The sequence below is a fragment of the Phyllobates terribilis genome, unplaced genomic scaffold (genome assembly GCF_046119375.1).
Source record: "Phyllobates terribilis strain yellow unplaced genomic scaffold, ASM4611937v1 Scaffold_430__1_contigs__length_1590877, whole genome shotgun sequence".
Taxonomy (NCBI): Eukaryota; Metazoa; Chordata; class Amphibia; order Anura; family Dendrobatidae; genus Phyllobates; species Phyllobates terribilis.
Window position 1 is genome coordinate 1,310,110 of NW_027363190.1, and position 24,909 is coordinate 1,335,018.

A 24,909-nucleotide genomic window follows, 5' to 3' on the forward strand; every position below is an offset into this window, starting at 1 on the left:
AGCTTCACACATAGATTAGATAGATATAAACATGTCAGCCACATATATACGAAGTACAGTGAAAGTGCTGCTTACTGTACTTGTCATTTAGCGTAAAGGATTTATCAAAAAAAATAATAGTGTTTTCATGCACCGTCTCTTTAAAAAAGCCGGCCGGCAATTCAGCAGCGGTACCCGACAATTTATAACAGACAGAATAGAGCTTCACACATAGATTAGATAGATAGAAACATGTCAGCCACATATATACGAAGTACAGTGACAGTGTTGCTTACTGTACTTGTCATTTAGCGTAAAGGATTTATCAAAAAAAATAATAGTGTTTTCATGCACCGTCTCTTTAAAAAAGCCGGCCGGCAATTCAGCAGCGGTACCCGACAATTTATAACAGACAGAATAGAGCTTCACACATAGATTAGATAGATAGAAACATGTCAGTCACATATATATGAAGTACAGTGATAGTGTTGGTTACTGTACTTGTCATTTAGTATTAAAATAAAGGATTTATTATTAAAAAAATTGGCGTGGGGTTCCCCTTAATTTTAGGCTCTAGCGGAGGTTAAGCAGACGGCTGGGGCAGATGTTTGAAGCCTGGGAAGGGGGTAATACCCACGGAGCTTCCCAGGCTACTAATATCAGCCCCCAGCTGAATACATAGCCTTTACTACCTATTAAAATGGGGGACACCCCAAAAAAAATGACGTGGGGTCCCCCCTAATTTAATAGCTAGCAAAGGCTAGGCAGACAGCTGGGGGCTGATATTAATAGCCCAGGAAGGGAGCCATGAATATTGGCCCCCTCCCAGGCTAGAAACACCAGCCGTCAGCCGCCCCAGAAATGGCGCATTCATAGGATGCGCCAATTCTGGCACTTAGCCTCGCTCTTCCACGCTGCCCTGGTGCGGTGGCAGGGGGTAATAGGGTTGGGGTTGATGTCAGCTTATAATGCCAGCTGACATCAAGCCCAGGTTAGTAATGGAGAGGCGTCTATAAGACACCCCCATTACTAACCCCATAGTCAAAGTTAAAAAAAACACAAACACCCAGAATAAAGTCCTTTAATTGAAATAAAGACACAATCCTTTATTGTTCTAAATTAAACCATACTTACCGTCACGCCCATTCCAGCTGAAGCCAACGATCTCCTGCAATAAAAGAAAAATAATAAAGCAACCTCATCCTTACCTTTCCATGGTTCCCACGACAGCTTCAGCTCTGCTACATCGAGATGACAGGCTGGACCGCAGCAGAACGCTGCCATCCAGCCTGTCATCCCGCAGACACTGAGAAGCGCAGGCTTGCTTGCGCTGCTCAGCGTCTCTCTGTGACGACATCCAGATGAGCCGAGTTCATGTCCAATGAGCTCGGCTCACCTCATGCACGTCACTGACAGCGTGGGAAAATTCTCACGCTGAAGCGGTGAGTGCAGGAGAATTCTCCCACGCTGTCAGTGACGTGCATAAGGTGAGCTCATGTCCAATGAACTCAGCTCACCTCCTGCACGTCACTGACAGCGTGGGAGAATTCTCCTGCACTCAGCGCTTCAGCGTGAGAATTCTCCCACGCTGAAGCGCTGAGTGCAGGAGAATTTTCCCACGCTGTCAGTGACGTGCATAAGGTGAGCTCATGTCCAATGAACTCAGCTCACCTCCTGCACGTCACTGACAGCGTGGGAGAATTCTCCTGCACTCAGCGCTTCAGTGTGAGAATTCTCCCACGCTGAAGCGCTGAGTGCAGGAGAATTTTCCCACGCTGTCAGTGACGTGCATGAGATGAGCCGAGTTCATTGGACATTAACTCGGCTCATCTGGATGCCCTCACAGAGAGACACTGTGGAGCGCAAGCAAGCCTGCGCTTCTCAGTGTCTGCGGGATGAGAGGCTGGATGGCAGCGTTCTGCTGCGGTCCAGCCTGTCATCTCGATGTAGCAGAGCTGAAGCTGTCATGGGAACCATGGAAAGGTAAGGATGATGTTGCTTTATTATTTTTCTTTTATTTCAGGAGATCGTTGGCTTCAGCTGGAATGGGCGTGATGGTAAGTATGGTTTAATTTAGAACAATAAAGAATTGTGTGTTTATTTCAATTAAAGGACTTTTTTCTGGGTGTTGTGTTTTTTTTAAATACTTTACTAGAAATTCATGGTGGTCATGTCTAATATTGGCGTGACCCCATGAATTTCGGGCTTAGGGCCAGCTGATAATGCCAAGCTGGCCCTAACCCCTTTATTACCCAGTGAGCCACCGCATCAGGGCCCTGGATGAGTTGGGTACAGCGCCAGAAGATGGCGCTTCTATGAACGCGCCATTTTCCGGGGTGGCTGCGGACTGCAATTTGCAGCGGGGGGGGCCCAGAAAGCTTGGGCCTCCCTGCGCTGCGGATTCCAGCCCCCAGCTGCCTAGTTGTACCTGGCTGGACACAAAAACAGGGCGAAGCCCCACGTCAATTTTCTTTAAATTATTTCATGAAATAATTAAGAAAAAAAGGGCTTCCCTATATTGTTGTGTCCGGCCAGGTACAAATAGGCAGCTGGTGGTTGGGGGCAGCCCGTTCCTGCCTGCTGTACCTGGCTGGACACAAATATAGTACGAAGCCCCACGTCAATTTTTTTTAAATTATTTCATGAATTTCCTGAAATAATTTAAAAAAATTGAAGTGGGGCTTCGCACTATATTTGTGTCCAGCCAGGTACAGCAGGCAGGAACGGGCTGCCCCCAACCACCAGCTGCCTATTTGTACCTGGCCGGACACAACAATATAGGGAAGGCCTTTTTTTCTTAATTATTTCATGAATTTCATGAAATAATTAAAAAAAAAGTACGTGGGGCTTCGCCCTATTTTTGTGTCCAGCCAGGTACAACTAGGCAGCTGGGGGCTGGAATCTGCAGCGCAGGGAGGCCCAAGCTTTCTGGGCCCCCCCCCCGCTACAAATTGCAGTCCGCAGCCACCCCGGAAAATGGCGCGTTCATAGAAGCGCCATCTTCTGGCGCTGTACCCAACTCATCCAGGGCCCTGGTGCGGTGGCTCACTGGGTAATAAAGGGGTTAGGGCCAGCTTGGTATTATCAGCTGGCCCAAGCCCAAAATTCATGGGGTCACGCCAGTATTAGACATGACCGCCATGAATTTCTAGTAAAGTATTTAAAAAAAACACAACACCCAGAATAAAGTCCTTTAATTGAAATAAAGACACAATTCTTTATTGTTCTAAATTAAACCATACTTACCATCACACCCATTCCAGCTGAAGCCAACGATCTCCTGCAATAAAAGAAAAATAATAAACCAACCTCATCCTTACCTTTCCATGGTTCCCACGACAGCTTCAGCTCTGCTACATCGAGATGACTGGCTGGACCGCAGCAGAAAGCTGCCATCCAGTCTGTCATCCCGCAGACACTGAGAAGCGCAGGCATGCTTGCGCTCCTCACTGTCTCGCTGTGACGGCATCCAGATGAGCCGAGGTCATGTCCAATGAACTCGGCTCACCTCATGCACGTCACTGACAGCGTGGGAAAATTCTCACGCTGAAGTGCTGAGTGCAGGAGAATTCTCCCACGCTGTCAGTGATGTGCATGAGGTGAGCTCATGTCCAATGAACTCAGCTCACCTCCTGCACGTCACTGACAGCGTGGGAAAATTCTCCTGCAATCAGCGCTTCAGCGTGAGAATTTTCCCACGCTGTCAGTGACGTGCATGAGGTGAGCCGAGTTCATTGGACATGAACTCGGCTCATCTGGATGTCGTCACAGAGAGACGCTGAGCAGCGCAAGCAAGCCTGCGCTTCTCAGTGTCTGCGGGATGACAGGCTGGATGGCAGCGTTCTGCTGCGGTCCAGCCTGTCATCTCGATGTAGCAGAGCTGAAGCTGTCGTGGGAACCATGGAAAGGTAAGGATGAGGTTGCTTTATTATTTTTCTTTTATTGCAGGAGATCGTTGGCTTCAGCTGGAATGGGCGTGATGGTAAGTATGGTTTAATTTAGAACAATAAAGGATTGTGTCTTTATTTCAATTAAAGGACTTTATTCTGGGTGTTTGTGTTTTTTTTAACTTTGACTATGGGGTTAGTAATGGGGGTGTCTTATAGACGCCTCTCCATTACTAACCTGGGCTTGATGTCAGCTGGCATTATAAGCTGACATCAACCCCAACCCTATTACCCCCTGCCACCGCACCAGGGCAGCGTGGAAGAGCGAGGCTAAGTGCCAGAATTGGCGCATCCTATGAATGCGCCATTTCTGGGGCGGCTGACGGCTGGTGTTTCTAGCCTGGGAGGGGGCCAATATTCATGGCTCCCTTCCTGGGCTATTAATATCAGCCCCCAGCTGTCTGCCTAGCCTTTGCTAGCTATTAAATTAGGGGGGACCCCACGTCATTTTTTTTGGGGGGTCCCCCATTTTAATAGCTAGTAAAGGCTATGTATTCAGCTGGGGGCTGATATTAGTAGCCTGGGAAGCTCCGTGGGTATTACCCCCTTCCCAGGCTTCAAACATCTGCCCCAGCCGTCTGCTTAACCTCCGCTAGAGCCTAAAATTAAGGGGAACCCCACGCCAATTTTTTTAATAATAAATCCTTTATTTTAATACTAAATGACAAGTACAGTAACCAACACTATCACTGTACTTCATATATATGTGACTGACATGTTTCTATCTATCTAATCTATGTGTGATGCTCTATCTTTCTGTTCTAAATTGTCGGGTACCGCTGCTGAATTGCCCGCCGGCTTTTTTAAAGAGACAGTGCATGAAAACACTATTATTTTTTTAAATAAATCCTTTACACTAAATGACAAGTACAGTAAGCAACACTATCACTGTACTTATTATATATGTGACTGACATGTTTCTATCTATCTAATCTATGTGTGAAGCTCTATTCTTTCTGTTCTAAATTGTCAGGTACAGATGCTGAATTGCCGGCCGGCTTTTTTAAAGAGACAGTGCATGAAAACACTATTATTTTTTTAAATAAATCCTTTACACTAAATGACAAGTGCAGTAACCAACACTGTCACTGTGCTTCTTATATGTGTGACTGACATGTTTCTATCTATCTAATCTATGTGTGATGCTCTATTCCTTCTTGTCTAAATTGTCGGGTACCGGTGTATGCCGCTGCTGAATTTGCCGGCCGGCTTTTTTAAAGAGAGTGTCTTCTGAGCAGTTTGTCAGCTTTTGGACACCTTTGCAGGTGTTTTCTATGTGTTTCTATGTGTTTTTGTTTGCCTGCCATTGGTTTTAACGGTGTTCGACGGTGTTCTAAGGTGTTCGACGAACAGTTCGACGAACAGTTCCTCGAACATCCCGGTGTTCGACGAACCGAACCGAACCCGAACACTACGGGGGTGGCTCAACACTACTCAAGATTAAATAAACATCGCCAAAACATTAGAAACGGCTTTCCCCTACATAGTGTTTCTAATCATTTCTTAAAAGAACATCAAAAAAATCCTAATAACCTAAAACTAACTATCATTGATCATATAGTTGATACACACCCTGATAGACTAAATCGTCTCATTACACGTGAAAATTATTGGATTTTCAAAATGGGAACCTTGTCTCCTGAAGGTTTGAACCTTAATATAGAGAAGACAACTTTTTAAATAATTGTTTTCATATTTTAGCAAATTTATTATATATATCTTTTATATGGAGGAGGAGGGGGGAGGAGAGAGAGAAGGAGGGAAGAGGGGAAAGGAGAGAGGGAGGGGAGGAGGGAGGAGAGAGAGAAAGGAGAAAAAATTTAAAGGAAAAATTTTTATTTTTTTTATTTATTTTTTGGGGGGATTTTTTTGGGGATTTTTTGGGGATTTTTTTATTTTTTTTATTTTTTTCTCTTTTTTTTTCTCTTTCCTTTCTTCGTCTACTTTTCCTAATTACAATGGTAGAAACTGATAGTAATTTTATAACTTTATATTTATGCATTGTTTTATGTTGTATGTAAAAATTATTATTATTATTTTTTTATATAATCTAAAATATAGGGTGGTAGATGACAATATATCCTATGAAGTATTAAGATTATAGGATTCACAAGTTTTTTTTTTACAGCGAATCCTTTTTATAAGAACCCTATATGCTTCATTAGGCATTATTTTATAACAATCCTTTTTACTCTATTGAGCATATATGAACTCAAGGGGTTAATATAGAGGTATTACTCTGTATCTGGCCCCGCCCCTTTTAAGTAATTGTATACCTAGTCAAATGTATATAAGGATCAATTGTTTGCTGCTTGTCACACCTGATGAAGGTGGCTGTGTCCACCGAAACGCGTTGTGTGTGTATTAATAAATCAGTCCTTTTAATATTTTTGCCCTGTTATTGGCGCTCTGGTACCGCTATTCATATTCACTGATAGACATCAGTAGAGTCTTTTACAAGTGCCCCCACATCTCCATTGAAACCTATGAAAGTTACCATGACATAGCAAATAAGGTCATGGGACGTCTAGTTTCATGTTAGATGGAGGCCCCACTGGACAGACCTTTACTTTTGATCTGCCATAAATAACTAATATGATAGTGTAGCACCCTGAGGATTCGGCTGCTACAGGGGTATTGCATCTCAACCCAGAGGTGTGGTATTCCACTCCCGGGTAAGGATGGAGTGTGGAACTGAGCTCGGTAGGCTGCATGCACTACACACATCCCATTTCCGGGGAACAGGCCGACGGTACTCCCACTTAGAAATGTGCAGGTACGACCGAGTCTGTTCCTGGCTGGAGTGGGAGGGGGGGTGGTACATCCCAAGTAGTGTAGGGGCAGATAGGGGGAGCAGCCTGGGTAAAGATAGGAGCTCATTGGGTGCTGGTCACCTGAGCTCACACATAGAGGGTGTATATAAGGTGGGCACCATCAAAGAACAGGGTCAGTCTTTGCAGAGCAGTCAGTCTGTCAGAGTAAGAAGCAGAGGAGCAGAGCAGCCCCAGAGAGAGAGAGAGGAGAAGAGAGAGAGAGACCCAGAGGGGGAAACTGAAGAAAAGGACTCCAAGAACCCAACTTAAATCCCCGGGTGAAGAGTCGGCACTGGGTACCGGAACCCAAGCTGGTGGGGGCAAAAACACACCCCAGCCAGAGACCGGAGACCGTGGGCAGCGTTTGCCACGGTCACCCACCACATCCACCAAGAAGGCATACCACGTGGAGGGTCAGGGAACCCGAGGCCAAGGGTCTCCCAACAGAAGGCCCGAGGGAGCTGGACCTGGGTGGATCAATAGTGGGGACGGCCAGAGAAAGGACAGAAGGAGAGCTCAGGGTCACGCTCCGGACTTGCTTGGGGGTTGGCTGGATCCAGGACCTGGTGGATGCAGCACGGCTCGGGAGGTCACTTGAAGCTGGAGTGACCGGAACATCAGCAGTGAGTAAATACCCTTAACTGCATAACCCGACTCTGTCTTCATTACCATCTATGCTGCACCACCACAACCCCCATCCTCTGCACCTGACCCCCTGAGGCTATACCCCTCCCGTTGGGGGTTATACCATCAATAGCTGCACCAACACCATCAGCCTCAGCGGACCCTGCTGCAGCGGCGGCCATAGTGACCGCAATACAACGGGTGGCGTAGTCGACATTAAGAACTTAGTAACATCAGTAAGGACTGCCACATACAACTGAGTTTGACACCCTGGGCACGGACCGGGTCACAGCCACTCGGAGACTACAACCCCCATCTGATCCAGCTCCGGGTATTCCCCTAAAGAATATGGCCCAGGGGGCGCGTCAACTTTGGCGTAGTCGGCAGGATTACGTGCCCACAACAACCGGGTACTGCGTGCCTGAAGAAAAGAATGAGTTTACCTCAAAAAGAAGTCTCCTGCCGGTTCCGGAGGGTCCCCGCCATCGGACCCCATCACCAGTCGATTCCAGCCGGTTGTCCGCCATTAACAGCGTTTTCCCGCCATCTGCAGAGTTTCCCGCCACTGGGAAGCGATTCCCGCCATTTCCGAAGATTTCCCGCCTTGGAAGAGCGGACGCCATTATGGGCGTGCCAGAGGGTGGTGAGAGGCCGCCTCCCATCGTGGGCCAGGACCGAAAATGGCGCCAAAAGTGGAAACCGCCCCCACCAACAGAGACTGTGATGCTAGAGGTGTCTGTCAGCGTGAAAGAACCGCCCCTGGAGCTGACAGTCACCCAGTGGCCCCGGGACCGCCTTCGAAGTGGGAGGAGACGAAAGAAAAGAACGAAGATGGGTGTCGCTTGGAGCAGTCTGGAGCGAGCGCACCCGGAGGCAGGAAGCCTGGAGAGGAGTAGCAGAGAAGCTCACCCGGAGATGGCGAGAGAGCAGAGCAGCACCGGCCCGCTGGCCAGGAGCCTGCTGGAAGAAGAGCAGAGCAGCACCGACCCGTTGGTCAGGAGCCTGCTGGAAACCACGACCCCACTAGGCCTAGTGGAGGTCCTTGCACAGCTCCCCCGAGACCGGGAGTGTGCACAGACTGCCCTGGAGGGCCTCGCACGGAGGATGGCCCGGGTACAGCGAGAGACATTGGCGGAGTGGAGCCGAGAGATGGCCCAGCAAACCAAGACCCGGAGCACGCCAGCCAAGATGAAGAGACAGACCGCCTCTGAGGATGGCGCGGGAGGACCCAAGGCCGGAGACGGCGCCGAGAAGGGAGCCGAACGCATGGAGGCAGGTAAAGGGGACGTCTATACCCCAAACCGGGAAACCGCTTGCCTGCCCCAGCTCCCCGTCGCAGAGCCCGAAAGTCCCCCTGCTGTGCCCGAAAACGCCATGTCACCGACGCAGACTAGGCCCCAACTGGAAGCCGCCGCCGCGACCCCTGTGACGTCACACGCACCGACCCCGAGTGTGACCAAGCAGGAAGTACCACCAGCCTGGTCGCAGGGCCTAGAATTCCCGGGCGTCGCATCACCAACAGCGCCCCCTACCTCCGCGGAGCCTCCGGCCTGGCCGCAAGGCCAGGTAGCCCAGGGCGCCGCCGTCCTAACGGTGCCCTTCACCTTCCAGGTGCCCCAGGCCTGGCCGCAAGGCCTGGGCAAGCCGGGCGCCACCACCACCGCGCCCGCACCCGTAAAACCAAGGGTGCCGCGTCTGGGAGAGGACTTGTTTGCCCAGCACACGTGGCCGGACGGGCAGCCTTTCATCTGGCCCCAGGAATATTATGGACTGGAGCGCCAGAGGAGGGTTGGGGCCATGTGTGCACCCCTGATTCCGGCTCCGAAGCCCGTGATAAGGATCTCGCCCCCGCTTGAAGAGACCCAATTTGAGTGGGACCCCACCGGAGAAGACCTAATGGGGTTCACTCAGGAAACCAGGGCAGCTGCAGCAGAGCGTGCTGAGTGTTGCCGACAGCAGCTCGAGGAGTTTGCGAGGGAGCGGAGAGAGAGGCGGGTCCGGGAACAACAGGCCCAAATAAGGAGCGCCGAGCAGAAGAGCCGAACCAGGAGGGACCCCCGTGCAGCGCACAGTCCCCGCACCACCGGGACTGTAATAAAGTTTAACCTGCAGCACGGGTGGGGCTTCATCAGAGACAACAACACCCCCGGCGACGTCTTTGTCACGCGCAGAGATGTGGAGTCCCATCTGCCGGAGGGGCACAGAGGTCGTGACCTTTACATCGGGGACGAGGTCACCTTTACCCGGCACAAGTGTGCCAAAGGACCTTACGCCCTCCATGTGCATCGCCTGACAGAGGAGGAGCTGCGATGTGAGGAGGAAGAGCAAGAGGATCCGGACGGGTCTGAAGCTGAGATCCCCAAAGAAGGAGCAGGAGGAAGACGTTGTTGGGTACAGCGGAGCAGGTGCTGTAAATAGTTACCCGATCGGGGTATAAAGAAACTGTTACTGCAAATATAGTCCCCGTTGGGACCAGCTGAGTGAACTGTTTACCCGTTTACCCTTAATCCCACAGGCTGAGGACTGTGAGCAGCCATTCCCTTTCCCTCCTTAACTGGCCGAGGACTGAGAGCGGCCATACCCTTGTACATAGTTGCGCTTCCTAAAGCGCCCCCTACCGGTTTTATAGGAAAACCAGTTTTCCAGAAAGACTGTCGCACTTTACCCGGTCACACGTTGCACAGTGACCGGAGGAGGAGCCAGAGGCGACGAGAAAGTTTTATATATATAATGTTTTATATATTTTATATGTTTATGAAAAATTTTGTATGTTTTTGGTGTTATGTCTTACAGCCCGAGGACGTGCTGTGATTTACCAGGGGGGAATGTAGCACCCTGAGGATTCGGCTGCTACAGGGGTATTGCATCTCAACCCAGAGGTGTGGTATTCCACTCCCGGGTAAGGATGGAGTGTGGAACTGAGCTCGGTAGGCTGCATGCACTACACACATCCCATTTCCGGGGAACAGGCCGACGGTACTCCCACTTAGAAATGTGCAGGTACGACCGAGTCTGTTCCTGGCTGGAGTGGGAGGGGGGGTGGTACATCCCAAGTAGTGTAGGGGCAGATAGGGGGAGCAGCCTGGGTAAAGATAGGAGCTCATTGGGTGCTGGTCACCTGAGCTCACACATAGAGGGTGTATATAAGGTGGGCACCATCAAAGAACAGGGTCAGTCTTTGCAGAGCAGTCAGTCTGTCAGAGTAAGAAGCAGAGGAGCAGAGCAGCCCCAGAGAGAGAGAGAGGAGAAGAGAGAGAGAGACCCAGAGGGGGAAACTGAAGAAAAGGACTCCAAGAACCCAACTTAAATCCCCGGGTGAAGAGTCGGCACTGGGTACCGGAACCCAAGCTGGTGGGGGCAAAAACACACCCCAGCCAGAGACCGGAGACCGTGGGCAGCGTTTGCCACGGTCACCCACCACATCCACCAAGAAGGCATACCACGTGGAGGGTCAGGGAACCCGAGGCCAAGGGTCTCCCAACAGAAGGCCCGAGGGAGCTGGACCTGGGTGGATCAATAGTGGGGACGGCCAGAGAAAGGACAGAAGGAGAGCTCAGGGTCACGCTCCGGACTTGCTTGGGGGTTGGCTGGATCCAGGACCTGGTGGATGCAGCACGGCTCGGGAGGTCACTTGAAGCTGGAGTGACCGGAACATCAGCAGTGAGTAAATACCCTTAACTGCATAACCCGACTCTGTCTTCATTACCATCTATGCTGCACCACCACAACCCCCATCCTCTGCACCTGACCCCCTGAGGCTATACCCCTCCCGTTGGGGGTTATACCATCAATAGCTGCACCAACACCATCAGCCTCAGCGGACCCTGCTGCAGCGGCGGCCATAGTGACCGCAATACAACGGGTGGCGTAGTCGACATTAAGAACTTAGTAACATCAGTAAGGACTGCCACATACAACTGAGTTTGACACCCTGGGCACGGACCGGGTCACAGCCACTCGGAGACTACAACCCCCATCTGATCCGGCTCCGGGTATTCCCCTAAAGAATATGGCCCAGGGGGCGCGTCAATAGCATTACCTGTGCAAAACATATTAAGTGACTTAACTTTTCATATCTAGTTGGAAATCATCTAATCTTAGCTTCCATTTATTTCCTGAAAACCATTGTTAGAATGGTTGAGATTTTTGAGGGTCCACACTCCGGCTACGTAGGACATGTTCTCTTCTAATCTTCTACTGAACATAGAAATCATATAATCAATAAGGACAGTTTAACTGAGCAGCAGGTGGGGTAGACGTCTGCTAAAACTCCTGGGTCCTGTTGGGTTTGGACCTCATTATCATGTCCGATTCTGGTCCTAATGTTGGATCCTGAGGATCTCTGGTAGTCTGGTCAGTGATGTATTCTGCTCTGGCTTGAACATATATTTGCAGTCTTATTGGCTCTCCAGACTCCATGTTTATAGACCCCTCTCTAGTATAGACCTGTATACTGACATGCCTTATCATCAGTTTTGAGCCTAAAACTTAGAAAAATCTTTTCACTGTTCCATAATTCTGAACAGATAATGAACCATCTGATGCTGAGGAGAGCTCCGACACAGAGGAGAGGTGAGTTATGTTGTACATAAATATCTCTATATAAAACCATGAACTAGGTAAGAAATGTTTCTTGTGAATTTATAAATGATTCCTTATTTTTCCCAGTATGCCAATGTGCAAAATCCCTGGTTGTTTCCTGGAAGACATCATATCACCAAGTTCCATCTACGTGACAAACTTCCAGGAGAATAAAGAGGAGCTAGCGCAAGAACTGTATCAGCTGTATAATGAAACAGTCTTCTTTAATCAGGTATGCTTTTATCCGTATCTGGGTTATACATGACAAATACATCATCTCCCTCCTCCAACAATTATTTCCAAGAAAAGTGGCTTTAGCTTTCTGGAGGGCACCTTAATACCTTGGTTACACTTCTGAAAATGAGTTATTGAAAATCTGTGGAAAACCTTGTTCTTATCTATGGAATGAGTGGAGACCTACATGATATCCACCATTCACAGACATAGAGATTCTCAGATTATGGTTTGAAGTTGAAAAGATTTTTACATTTATAAATAAATCCATTTAGTTGACATTTGGACATTTTATAAGTTTATTTTTGTTGTTGCTGTCACAACTTGGACTTCTCACAATACCCCATGCCCCATATAAGAAGACCTGTAAAGTAAATTACATATGAGCGTTGGGTACTTTGATACATTGGGACCTAAGAGTTTACAGATTTAATGAAAATTGTTTCCTCTTTTTAGCTTCCTGAAAAAATGAAAATTGTGTGGAATAAGAGACTGAAAACAACATCCGGACGAAGCGGTAACATACAGAAGAATAACCAACGTTATTCCATTATTCAGGTTTCCGATAAAGTCTTGGATTCTGCCGGTAGGTTTCACATCACTTCCAGCAGCTTCATAAGATAACGTGTATACATGGTAAAAAGCTGCTACTTGGGATATCATACATCTCATATACTCATTGAGAAGAACTAAGTACACCCTCTTTGAATTCCATGGATTTACATCAGGACAAAATAAAAAAGCATTTGGTGCTTTGAATGTCTTAAAGTTAAGGAAATACAACCTCAGGAAACAACAACTCCTGATAAATAACTCTGTGACATTATGTATTTGACAAAAACTAGGCCAACATAGAAAAGCAGTGTGTGAAAAATTAAGTACACCTTTGTTGTTTTAATTGGAATTAATACGTTTTGCAGCAGCCATATGCTGCTAATAATATGAACTAAAAGGGAACCTGTAATGTCCAATAATGCTATTAACCTGCAGATAAAGGGTTATTGTATAGGATAATAGTGCTATGAGGGTGCCCGGCCGCAGTACTGAAAGTGCAGCACCCGGGAGAAAATGAACTTTACTTCATCCAGGAGCTGCCGGCTTGCAGAGAACCGGCATACTCAGAGCAATTACAGTCACCGGTCACTGAGAGCGACGACTGTAAGCACATCCCGGCACTGACTGACAGCCAGCTCTACTGTGCACAGTTCAGTGTGGCTCTCAGTCAGTGTCAGGGTGTTTTTACAGCCACCGCTCTCAGTGCTCTAAGTGATGACTGTAATTAATCCAGGCATGTCTGCATGACTGAAAGCCGGCAGCTTCTGTGGGAAATAAAGTTCATTTTCTTCCTGGTGTCACACTTCCAGTGCTGTGGCCAGGCACCTTCATAGCACTAGTGACCTGCTGATTAACCCTATATCTGCAGGTTAACAGCACTACCGGAACTGACAGGTTCCCATTAATTAACTGTTCATCCACATGGGCTTGCTTACCAAGCTATTGATTCTTGGGATGCATCTAATTTTTCTCACAGTTTTTGATAAATAAATAATGACATGGAGTTGTTCATCTCAGATTGTATCTCCCTTCTTTGAAGATCTTCTAAGGACCACATATGTTTTATTATATCCTGATATGTAAAACCAAAGACTTCAAACAGGGTGTACTTAGTTCATCTCATGCCTGTATAAACTCTTTTATTTTCAGAGCGATTGCGATCCACACTTGCACACGAGATGTGCCATGCTGCCTGCTGGTTGATCAACGGTGAAATTAACGACAACCATGGACCGTTATGGCAGGATTATGCAAAAAGCATCAAATCCATCCATCCTGAGCTGCCAGACGTGACGAAGTATCACAATTATATCATAAAGTATAACTTCTACTATCAATGTACTTTATGTAATAACAAGTAAGTAAATCTCATGATTCTATACCTCATGAAACGCAATCACTGTGGAATGACACCGGTGCGGCTCTGTTGGTATTACGCTTCTATATTTTACTACTATCAGAGTAGACTGACGTCTGGAAGCTGTAGGGTTGAGGATGCTACATATTATATTTTGTTGCCTACAGACAGTTCTTCATATTTTTTTTTACAATTTATACTTTTTGATACAATCCATGGTACTAACCAACATTCATGCCAGTCTGTTAACCAATATTCCTTCTATCTTTGTAGATGCGGGCGTTTCAATAAAATACCAAAGAATAAATGTTATTGCCGCCGCTGTGGAGCTCGAATACATCAACTGGCCACCACGTTAGGATGTCACAGCAACAAGAGCAACTCAGGGTGAAGAGACAAGGCGGACAGCTCTCCTCGCTATACAGTACAAGGCTGAAGAAGCGATGGATGGAGCTGTTGTAACGGAAACAACTTGTCTGAATTACGTTTTGGGCAGCACGGTGGCTCAGTGGTTAGCACTGAAGCCTTGCAGCACTGGGGTCCGGGGATCCAATCCCGCCAAGACAACATCTGCAAGGAGTTTGTATGTTCTCCCCGTGATTGCGTGGGTTTCCTCCGGGTACTCCGGTTTCCTCCCACACTCTAAAGACATATGGATAGGGAGTTTACATTGTAAGCCACAACAATACCAATAATTAGATTGTGAGCCATTACAATAATTAAAATATAAAATTAAGTTTAACATCTGAACTGAATAATGTATTAAATAACCTGATTCATTGCTTTCCCACCCATCTCATGATGATTAGAGCTCACCAGCTCCAGATAACAGGTGACAAGCAGAAAACGTATCACTTACAAGAGGCATTTCTCATTTAAACTCCTCCGTATCAGAACCTGGTGCTCCACAAGTTACCAATCATCAGAGGTCTTACCCCAAATATTTCAGGACCAATATTTAGGTCTGGATCAGCCTCATTTATAACTCCATTAGTAGTACAGCTCCAATATGTTAGGATGTCTACTAGACAAGATCTAACTGATAAGTGTCCGATTATCATATCACTACTAGTGATGAGCAAACGTGCTCGCCACTGCTCGATACTCGATAGAGCATTGGGGTGCTCGGGTAAGCTCCTTACTCAATCTAGTATTGCGGGCGATTGAGCGCCATGCTGAAGTCCCCGCCTTGCATGTTTCTCAGCTGTTAGACAGCCAATAAACATGTTGGGATTTTCTGCCATACACGGTAATGCCATAGCCATGTTGGCTACTGGCTTTACTGTGATTGGCCTGCCGCATCGCGTCATTGGGTCTTATTGTCACACACAATGTAGGAAGACTAAGTGCAACAAGAAGAAAAGAGGGGAAGGAAGGCCAAACACTAGAGAAAGGGGGAGTTGAGACCCCTAGGCAGATCTAATAATGCCCTGCCTACCCTACCATTCCTATATTGGTTTCACACCAATCGCCAAGCAGGAAACCTAAGCCCTGTTTATACCCAAAGAGCTTGGCCCAAGATAGGGAGGTGGAGGGGGTGAGCACTAGTCAGGCCCCACTACAAACTAAAGACAACAAGGTAGTCAAACAAAGGGGATAATTTAGCTTGAGCAGACACCAGAGGAGCAACGCCAACAGTCCTCCAAGGGCACCAGAGAAGAATCTTAGCCGACTGCTAGTACTCCAAGTCAGAGCCAATGAAAATAAAAATATCACCGGTGAAACCCTGAAGCAGACTGAGAGTTTTTAAACACCCATACTAGGGTGTGTCAATCTGAGCAGAAGGGAGGTAGCCGCTGGGTCCTAATAGCAGATGAATTAAGACAGCGTCTGCAATGCCGGACGCAGTGACCTTCTACAAACAGATCCAGAGCGACTGTCTGTTGCATCAGACACACCCGTGACACTTATATAAGACTCGGTGACGCGATGCTCGGCCCCCACTCCTCTTGAAGCAGTTCAGGGAGAGTTGATCTAGGAGAGAGAGCTTAGATTATGGCAGGCATATAGTCAATGTTTAATTGCTGTTACAGTAATTTTAATCGCTGGGAAAAATGTTTTCTGAGGCCCTTCTATACGTGTCTTCCAAGGTGTATTGCAGTCCCTCCTTCTAATTTTTGGCGGCTCTTGCACTTAGTGCATAGACTATATGAGTCTAGCAGTATCACTACCGAACAATTTTAACAGAATGTGCATGAGGCCCGCCTTTATGTCTAATACATGGTGTATCGGAGTCCCTCTTCCTTCTAATTTTTGGCAGTTCTTGCATTTTCTGCATAGGCTTTGTGAGTTTCAGAGTCCCTCCTTCATAAATTAAACAGGATGTGTCTGACCAGGTCACACACACCACATGCCCAGATAAGGTACTAAAATATTAAAATTACATTTTCCGGTGACTTCCGGTGGGTGCAGATTTATTTCCCCCTCTACTATGTCATCTACTGTAGTCATAGGCAACGGGTAAATACGGTGAGCGTGGCGCGGCTATTAAGAGGTGGAAAAGGCAGGTTTTTTCCTCTTTTTTATTTTGCCCTATACACAAGTCATTATACAGGAAAGAACTCTTCGGTTTTGTACATTTTGTTGTCAGTCTGTAAAAGTGGAGTAATACTCTGACAACATCGTTCCCAGCAGCGATCTGGAAGTAACAGATGCATCCAGGCACCTTCCCCATGCTGTTCCCATTCAATTTGAGCACTGTTTCCATCCAATTCAGTGATTTTCCTGCCTCCCCAGCCCTCCTGTTAGCGTCTTCCGGAAAAATGCTTGAGTTTCCCTTTGACTTCCATTATATTCGGTACTTGAGTTGAGCCCGTCTGAGCGTCTGACCTGCTCAATTCGAATAACGAGCACTCGAACATTTTAGCGCTCAATCATCACTAAACACTACTACTCGTAGTGCAACTGTGGTGGACACTGGTCAAACAACCCTCAGTTATTTCACAACCCTGAGAATAGTCAAGAGACTGTCCCAACCGTCACTACAGTCCCACCTCCATCTATTGGCAATTTGATAACGCAACTGTTATATACAAGACAGGCAGCAATAAATCTTTTGCTCTAACCCAAGATATATAGCAGCATTTTCCTCCACAACTGCAGAAGATATTTGCAAAGCTGGACAACTATATCAGAGAGGTACAGATCAGAGAATTCTGTCACCTCCTAAAGACCAGCGCAAATAATTGCCGCATTCTCCTACAGATAATCCAATAAAACAAAAATAGAGAATCTAAACTCAAATGGATTCTTTGATATTGAGATGGTCAGAGGCTCTAAATGAGGAGTAGGTGGACAGCGACCTTTTTAAAAGGTTGGCTGCTATTAACAAATACAATAATTCTCAGCAAAAATGTGCTACTTCAAATGCTGAGCTGAGACAACTATCTGACTTGCCCCTGGGCCGTGGGATACTCAGGGCCGGGCCTCTGGATGCAGATGGGGAGTAGTAGTGGCGACCCGGTCCCGTGCTCAGGGTGTCAGGCTTAAAGGGGAACCGTCTTTTGTTATATGTATGGGAAGTTCCGACTACGCCACCCGTGGATTGCAGTCAGGGATAACCGCCGCTGCAGTGCAGACCGCTGGGGCAGATGTAAGTGTGCAGCACGGAGTAGTATAACTCCCCACGGGAGGAGTGTAGCCCCAGGGCAGTGTAAGTGGATGATGGAGGGGATGATTCCGATCGCAATAGCCAGGAAACGGAGGCCCCTTGAACAGTTCAGAGTCTTTATTGGAACAGGTGAGACGACCCAAAAACAGTCCCGGCTATGAGGGGGCCTGGATGTCTGAGAACAAGTGGGAAGCCCTCCTGGTCAAGGTGAGGGTGAAGGCCTACCGTGCTCTCTGCACTCTTTCTGGCTATTTCCCTCCTCGTGGTGTAACAGCCCACGTTCCTGAGCTCGCCGTGTCTTCTCGCCAGTATGGCTTGCAACTTGGGTCCCTTTCTACTCTTGGCCTGGTGCAACTTTTCTGGTCCCTTCTGCTGTGGCGGAACCTCCGGGCTTCTTAGGCCAAGGGACATACAATCCCCTGCGGGCTGGTTATTTGCTGTAGGACTTGGAATCCTGACAGCCTCGGACACCAAAGTCCGGTAGATCAGTTTCTCTCTCAGCCAGGACAGGCTCACCTCGCCTTCCGTCCCTGGCTCGTGGCTCCTCTACTGCCACACGACCTCCTCAGCTACAGCTCAACTGACTCTCCCTTCTCTGGGACGCCTCTCGCTTCAGAGACAGGTCGTCCAGCTCTCTCTAACCCTGCCCCCATTTCCAGCTTTTATAGGGGCAGCCTGCTCCCCCTACTGGCCTGGGACAGGATGTGCTGCATGCTAATGGTCCCTGACCAGAGAACCTCCCTCCTGCTCTCAGACAAAGCTTTATTATACATTTGTGGCATCCAGGCCAGGGTGACACATATCCATGGCTGGCACCATCTTTCCACCCCATTTTCCTACTTCTCTCCAGTGGATATGGCAGTTGCAACATCAGAATGAGAGCTCACGTTGACCAGCTCTTCCTACAAGTGCCATAATTCCTCTGTACTAGTGAAGTGATACAAGCGTGGCCTCATCCACCTGGGATGGAGGCAAGAAAAAATCCTCTATTATTTTCAAAACTATAATGTTATTTTTAGAATATTCTTGGAAATATTTAGTTTCTCATTTAGTTTCTTATTGTCTGATAAATTAATTATTTTATATATTTTTCCTTTTTTTTCTCCACAGATAATGAGCAGTGTTGAGCGAGCATGCTCGACACTACTCGGTACTCGCCCGAGCATCAAGCTACTCAGTATGTTCGGCGAGCACCGAGCATTTCCGGGTTACTCGGGCGGGAGCTTGTGTCTCCGCCCTGCACGTTTGGCGCTCTTTACAGAGCCAATGAACATGCAGGGATTGCCAGCCAGTCACTGTAATGCCGCAGCCATGTTGGTTGTGGGCATTACATTGATTGGCTGGCCGCACAGCGTCACCTCGAGTATTTAAAACCGGGCGCCGCCATCTAGGACACAGACGGCTGGGATCAGACAGTGTAGGGACAGCGCTGCTGATTTAGGGAGAGATATATACTGCGAAATAGTTAGTGTAGGGTCTGTAAAGGCTGCCAGATCAACCAAACAGTCCTTCTCAGGACTAATATCCATCCCAGATATCAGGCAGGCAGGCTGTATAGGAGACGCAGTGGTTATACCAGCAAACGCTGCATTACAGTCCTGTGTGCTCCTGTTGCTGAAATTGCTGGACTTAGCTCCAGGTCTCGGGGGCCAGGAAAAATCCTTTTTTTTCATCTAAATGCTTTTTTTTTTTTTTTTCTCCTTCACACTGTACAAATACCCATCTTATTAACCTTTTGGTGCCCCCCCCCCCCAAAAAAAAAAAAAAAAAAAAAAAAAAAAGAAGTGTGTCTGTGACAGTTCAGACACAAATATATTTTTTTAAAAGATTCTGGTGTAGGCCAGAGAAATAGAAGTGTGGTTTTGCAGTTCCACGGTTCAAACCTCTGTATTATCCACTTTTGGGCCATTTTTACCTAAAAAAAACAGTTTGAGTGTGTCGCTCACTGTTCAGCGGCAAATATATCTATTTTAAAAAGTCTGGTATACATACACCAGTAAATTATAACTGTGTTTTTTCTGTTCCACGGTAAAAAATCTCTATTATCCTGCTTTTGGCATCTTTTACCGTAAAAAAAAACAGTAATAGTGTCTCCCTGATTGTTCAGACACAAATATATTTGTTGAAAATAGTCTGGTGTAGGCCCGAGAAATAGAAGTGTGGTTTTGCCGTTCCACGGTAAAAAATCTCTATTATCCAGCTTTTGGTATTTTTTCTGTAAAGAAAAACAGTAATAGTGTCTCCTGATTGTTCAGACACCAATATATCTGTTTAAAAGAGTCTGGTATACACCAGTAAATTATAACTGTGGTTTTGCCGTTCCACGATGAAAAATCTCTATTATCCTGCTTTTGGCATTTTTTGCCGCAAAGACAGACAGTAATAGTGCCTCCTGATTGTTCAGACACAAATATATCTGTTGAAAATAGTTTGGTGCAGGCCCGAGAAATGCAACTGTGGTTTTGCAGTTCCACGGGTCAAATCTCTGTATTATCCTGCTTTTGGCATCTTTTGCCGTAAAGAAAAACAGTAATAGTGTCTCCTGATTATTCAGACACAAATATATCTGTTGAAAATAGTTTGGTGTAGGCCCGAGAAATGCAACTGTGGTTTTGCAGTTCCACGGGTCAAATCTCTGTATTATCCTGCTTTTGGCATCTTTTGCCGTAAAGAAAAACAGTAATAGTGTCTCCTGATTGTTCAGACACAAATATATCTGTTTAAAAGAGTCTGGTATACACCAGTAAATTATAACTGTGGTTTTGCCGTCCCAAGGTAAAAAATCTCTATTATCCAAGCTTTTGGTATTTTTTCCGTAAAGAAAAACAGTAATAGTATCTCCTGATTGTTCAGACACCAATATATCTGTTTAAAATAGTCTGGTGTAGGCCCGAGAAATAGAACTATGGTTTTGCAGTTCCACAGTAAAAAATCTCTATTATCCAGCTTTTGGTATTTTTTCCGTAAAGAAAAACAGTAATAGTGTCTCCTGATTGTTCAGACACCAATATATGTGTTTAAAAGAGTCTGGTATACACCAGTAAATTATAGCTGTGGTTTTGCTGTTCCACGGTAAAAAATCTCTATTATCCTGCCTTTGGCATTTTTTGCCATAAAAAAAAAATGTAGTAGTGTCTCCCTGATTGTTCAGACACAAATATATTTGTTGAAAATATTCTGGTGTAGGCCAGAGAAATAGAACTGTGGTTTTGCAGTTCCACGATTCAAACCTCTTTGTTATCCACTTTTGGGCCATTTTTACCTAAAAAAAAAAAACAGTATACCCCAGTAAACAATAACTGTGGTTTTGCCATTCCACGGTAAAAAGTCTCTATTATTCAGCTTTTGGTATTTTTTCCGTAAAGAAAAACAGTAATAGTTTCTCCCTGATTGTTCAGATTGTTTAAAAGAGTCGGGTGTAGGCCAGAGAAATAGAACTGTGGTTTTCCTCTTCCACGGTTCTAATCTACTTTTTATTACCCTTTTTCTATTGATAGTGCGAGTGTAAGCTATAGTACTTCCTTTACAATGGGCAAGGCGCGTGGCAAGGGACGTGTAACTGGACGTTCTGGTGATGGTGCGTGCAGAGGACGGGGCTGTGGCCAAGGTGAAAATGTGCCACAACCAACAGCCAAATCTTCTCGCTCCCAGTTCTTTACTGAATTACTAGGGAAGCACACAACACCACTATTGCGAACTGATCAGTGTGAACAGGTTATTAATTGGATAGCAGATAATACTTCCAGTTACCTGGGCACCACCACCTCCGGTCTGTCTTCCACACGGTCAAATCTTAGTAGCCGTGAGTCTCGACCGCATACTCCTCCTCACCCTGATGCTCCTTTCTCCCACCATGTCGAGTGTCGTCAGACAGCAACTGATCCCACAGTTGGACACTCTGAAGAGCTGTTCACTGGTCCATTTCCATATTTGGGCCCCTCGCCTGCTCCGCTTGAAGTGGTGGAAGAGGAGAGCCCATGGCCAAATATTTGAACAGCCACGGCCACAGGAAGGCGACGCTGGTAATTTGTCACAAGAGGTGGACGATGATGAGACACAATTGCCATGAAGTGAGGAGGAGGACCGTGGTGCGGAAGTGGAAGAGGAGGAGGTGGTGGATGATCTAGTAACTGACCCAACATGGCAGGAGGACACGCAGAGCGAGGCCAGCAGCACATAAGGGGAGGGAGGCAGAGTACCCCAACACACCGCCCGGATAATACAGCCATACAGTGCTAAATAACACACCGCCCAGATAATACTGCCATATAGAGCTAAATAGCACACCGCCCAGATAATACCGCCATACAATGCTAAAGAACACACCGCCCGGATAATACCGCCATACAGTGCTAAATAACACACCGCCCGGATAATACCGCCATACAGAGCTAAATAACACACCGCCCGGATAATACCGCCATACAGAGCTAAATAACACACCGCCCAGGTAATACTGCCATACAGAGCTAAATAAGTTGAGCCGCGCGTGTACGAGGTGTACGGAGCGGAGCCGCGCGTGTACGAGGTGTACGGAGCGGAGCCGCGCGTGTACGAGGTGTACGGAGCGGAGCCGCATGTGTACGAGTGTGCGGAGCGGAGCTGTGTGTACGATGTGTACGGAGCAGAGCCGCGCGTGTACGAGGTGTGCGGAGCAGAGCGGAGCCGCGCGTGTACGAGGTGTACGGAGCGGAGCCGCACGTGTACGAGGTGTACAGAGCGGAGTGGATCCGTGCGTGTACGGAGCAGAACCGCGTGTGTGCGAGGTGTACGGAGCGGAGCAACGCGTGTACGATGTGTGCGGAGCGGAGCGGATCCACGCATGTACGATGTGTACGGAGCGGAGCCGCGAGTGTACAAGGTGTACGGAGCGGAGCAGAGCGAGTACGAGGTGTACGGAGCGGAGCCGCGCGTGTACGAGGTGTACGGAGTGGAGCAGAGCGGCACGTGTACGAGGTGTACGAAGCGGATCTGCGCGTGTACGACGTGTACGGAGCGGATCAGCGTGTGTACAAGGTGTACGGAGCTGAGACGCGCGTGTACCAGTTGTGCGGAGCAGAGCGGAGCCGCGCGAGTACAAGGTGTACGGGGCAGAGCGTGTACGAGGTGTACAGAGCGGAGCCGCGCGTGTACGAGGTGTACAGAGAGGAGCCGCGAGTGTACGAGGTGTACAGAGAGGAGCCGCACGTGTACGAAGTGTGCGGAGCAGAATGGAGCCGCGCGTACACGAGGTGTACGGAGCGGAGCCGCGCGTATACGAGGTGTACGGAGTGGAGCCGAGCGTGTACGAGATGTATGGAGCGGAGACAAGCCTGTATACGAGGCGTACGGAGCGGAGCCACGCGTGTACGAGGTGTGCGGAGCAGAGCGTGTACGAGGTGTGTGGAGCGGAGCCGCACGTGTTCGTGGTGTACGGAGCGGATCCGCGCGTGTACGAGGTATACGGTGCGGAGCCGCGTGTGTACGAGATGTACGGAGCGGAGCCGCGTGTGTACGAGATGTACGGAGCGGAGCGGATCCCACGTGTGTACGAGGTGTGCGGAGCGGAGCCGAGCGTGTACGAGATGTACGGAGTGGAGCGGATCCCACGTGTGTACGAGGTGTACGGAGCGTATTCGCATGTGTAAGAGGTGTGCGGAGCGGAGCCGCACGTGTACGAGGTGTACGGAGCGGAGCCGCGCGTGTACGAAGTGTACGGAGCGGAGCCACGCGTGTACGAGGTGTACGGAGCGGAGCTGCACAAGTACGAGGTGTGCGGAGCAGAGCCGCGCGTGTACGAGGTGTGCGGAGCAGAGCGGAGCAGAGCGTGTACGAAGTGTACGGAGCGGAGCCGCGCGTGTAAGAGGTGTACAGAGAGGAGCCGCGAGTGTACGAGGTGTACGGAGCGGAGCCGCGCGTGTACGAAGTGTTCGGAGCAGAATGGAGCCGCTCGTACACGAGGTGTACGGAGCGGAGCCGCGCGTATACGAGGTGTACGGAGCGGAGCCGCGCGTATACGAGGTGTACGGAGCGGAGCCGCGCGTATACGAGGTGTACGGAGCGGAGCCGCGCGTATACGAGGTGTACGGAGCGGAGCCGCGCGTATACGAGGTGTACGGAGCGGAGCCGCGCGTATACGAGGTGTACGGAGCGGAGCCGCGCGTATACGAGGTGTACGGAGCGGAGCCGCGCGTGTACGAGGTGTACGGAGCGGAGCCGCGCGTATACGAGGTGTACGGAGCGGATCCGAGCGTGTACAAGATGTACGGAGCGGAGACAAGCCTGTATACGAGGTGTACGGAGCGGAGCCACGCGTGTTCGTGGTGTACAGAGCGGATCCACGCGTGTACGAGGTGTGCGGAGCAGAGCGGAGACGCGCGTATATGAGGTGTGCGGAGCAGAGTGTGTACGAGGTGTACGGAGCGGAGCCGCGCGTATACGAGGTGTATGGAGTGGAGCCGAGCGTGTACGAGATGTATGGAGCAGAGACAAGCCTGTATACGAGGCGTACGGAGCGGAGCCACGCGTATTCGTGGTGTACAGAGCGGATGCACGCGTGTACGAGGTGTGCGGAGCAGAGCGTGTACGAGGTGTGTGGAGCGGATCCGCGCGTGTACGAGGTATACGGAGCGGAGCTGCGTGTGTACGAGGTATACGGAGCGGAGCCGCGTGTGTACGAGATGTACGGAGCGGAGCGGATCCCACGTGTGTACGAGGTGTACGGAGTGGAGCCGCGCGTGTACGAGATGTACGGAGTGGAGCGGATCCCACGTGTGTACGAGGTGTACGGAGCGTATTCGCATGTGTAAGAGGTGTGCGGTGCGGAGCCGCACGTGTACGAGGTGTACGGAGCGGAGCCGCGCGTGTACGAGAATGCGGAGCGGAGCCGCGCGTGTATGAACGTGCGCAGCGGACCTGCGTGTACGAGGTGTACGGAGCGGAGTCACGCGTGTACGAGGTGTGCGGAGCAGAGCGGAGCCGCCCATGTACGAAGTGTACGGAGCGGAGCCACGCGTGTACGAGGTGTACGGAGCGGAGCTGCACGTGTACGAGGTGTGCGGAGCAGAGCCGCGCGTGTACGAGGTGTGCGGAGCAGAGCGGAGCCGCGCGGGTACAAGGTGTACGGAGCAGAGCGTGTACGAGGTGTACGGAGCGGAGCCGCGAGTGTAAGAGGTGTACAGAGAGGAGCCGCGAGTGTACGAGGTGTACGGAGCGGAGCCGCGCGTGTAC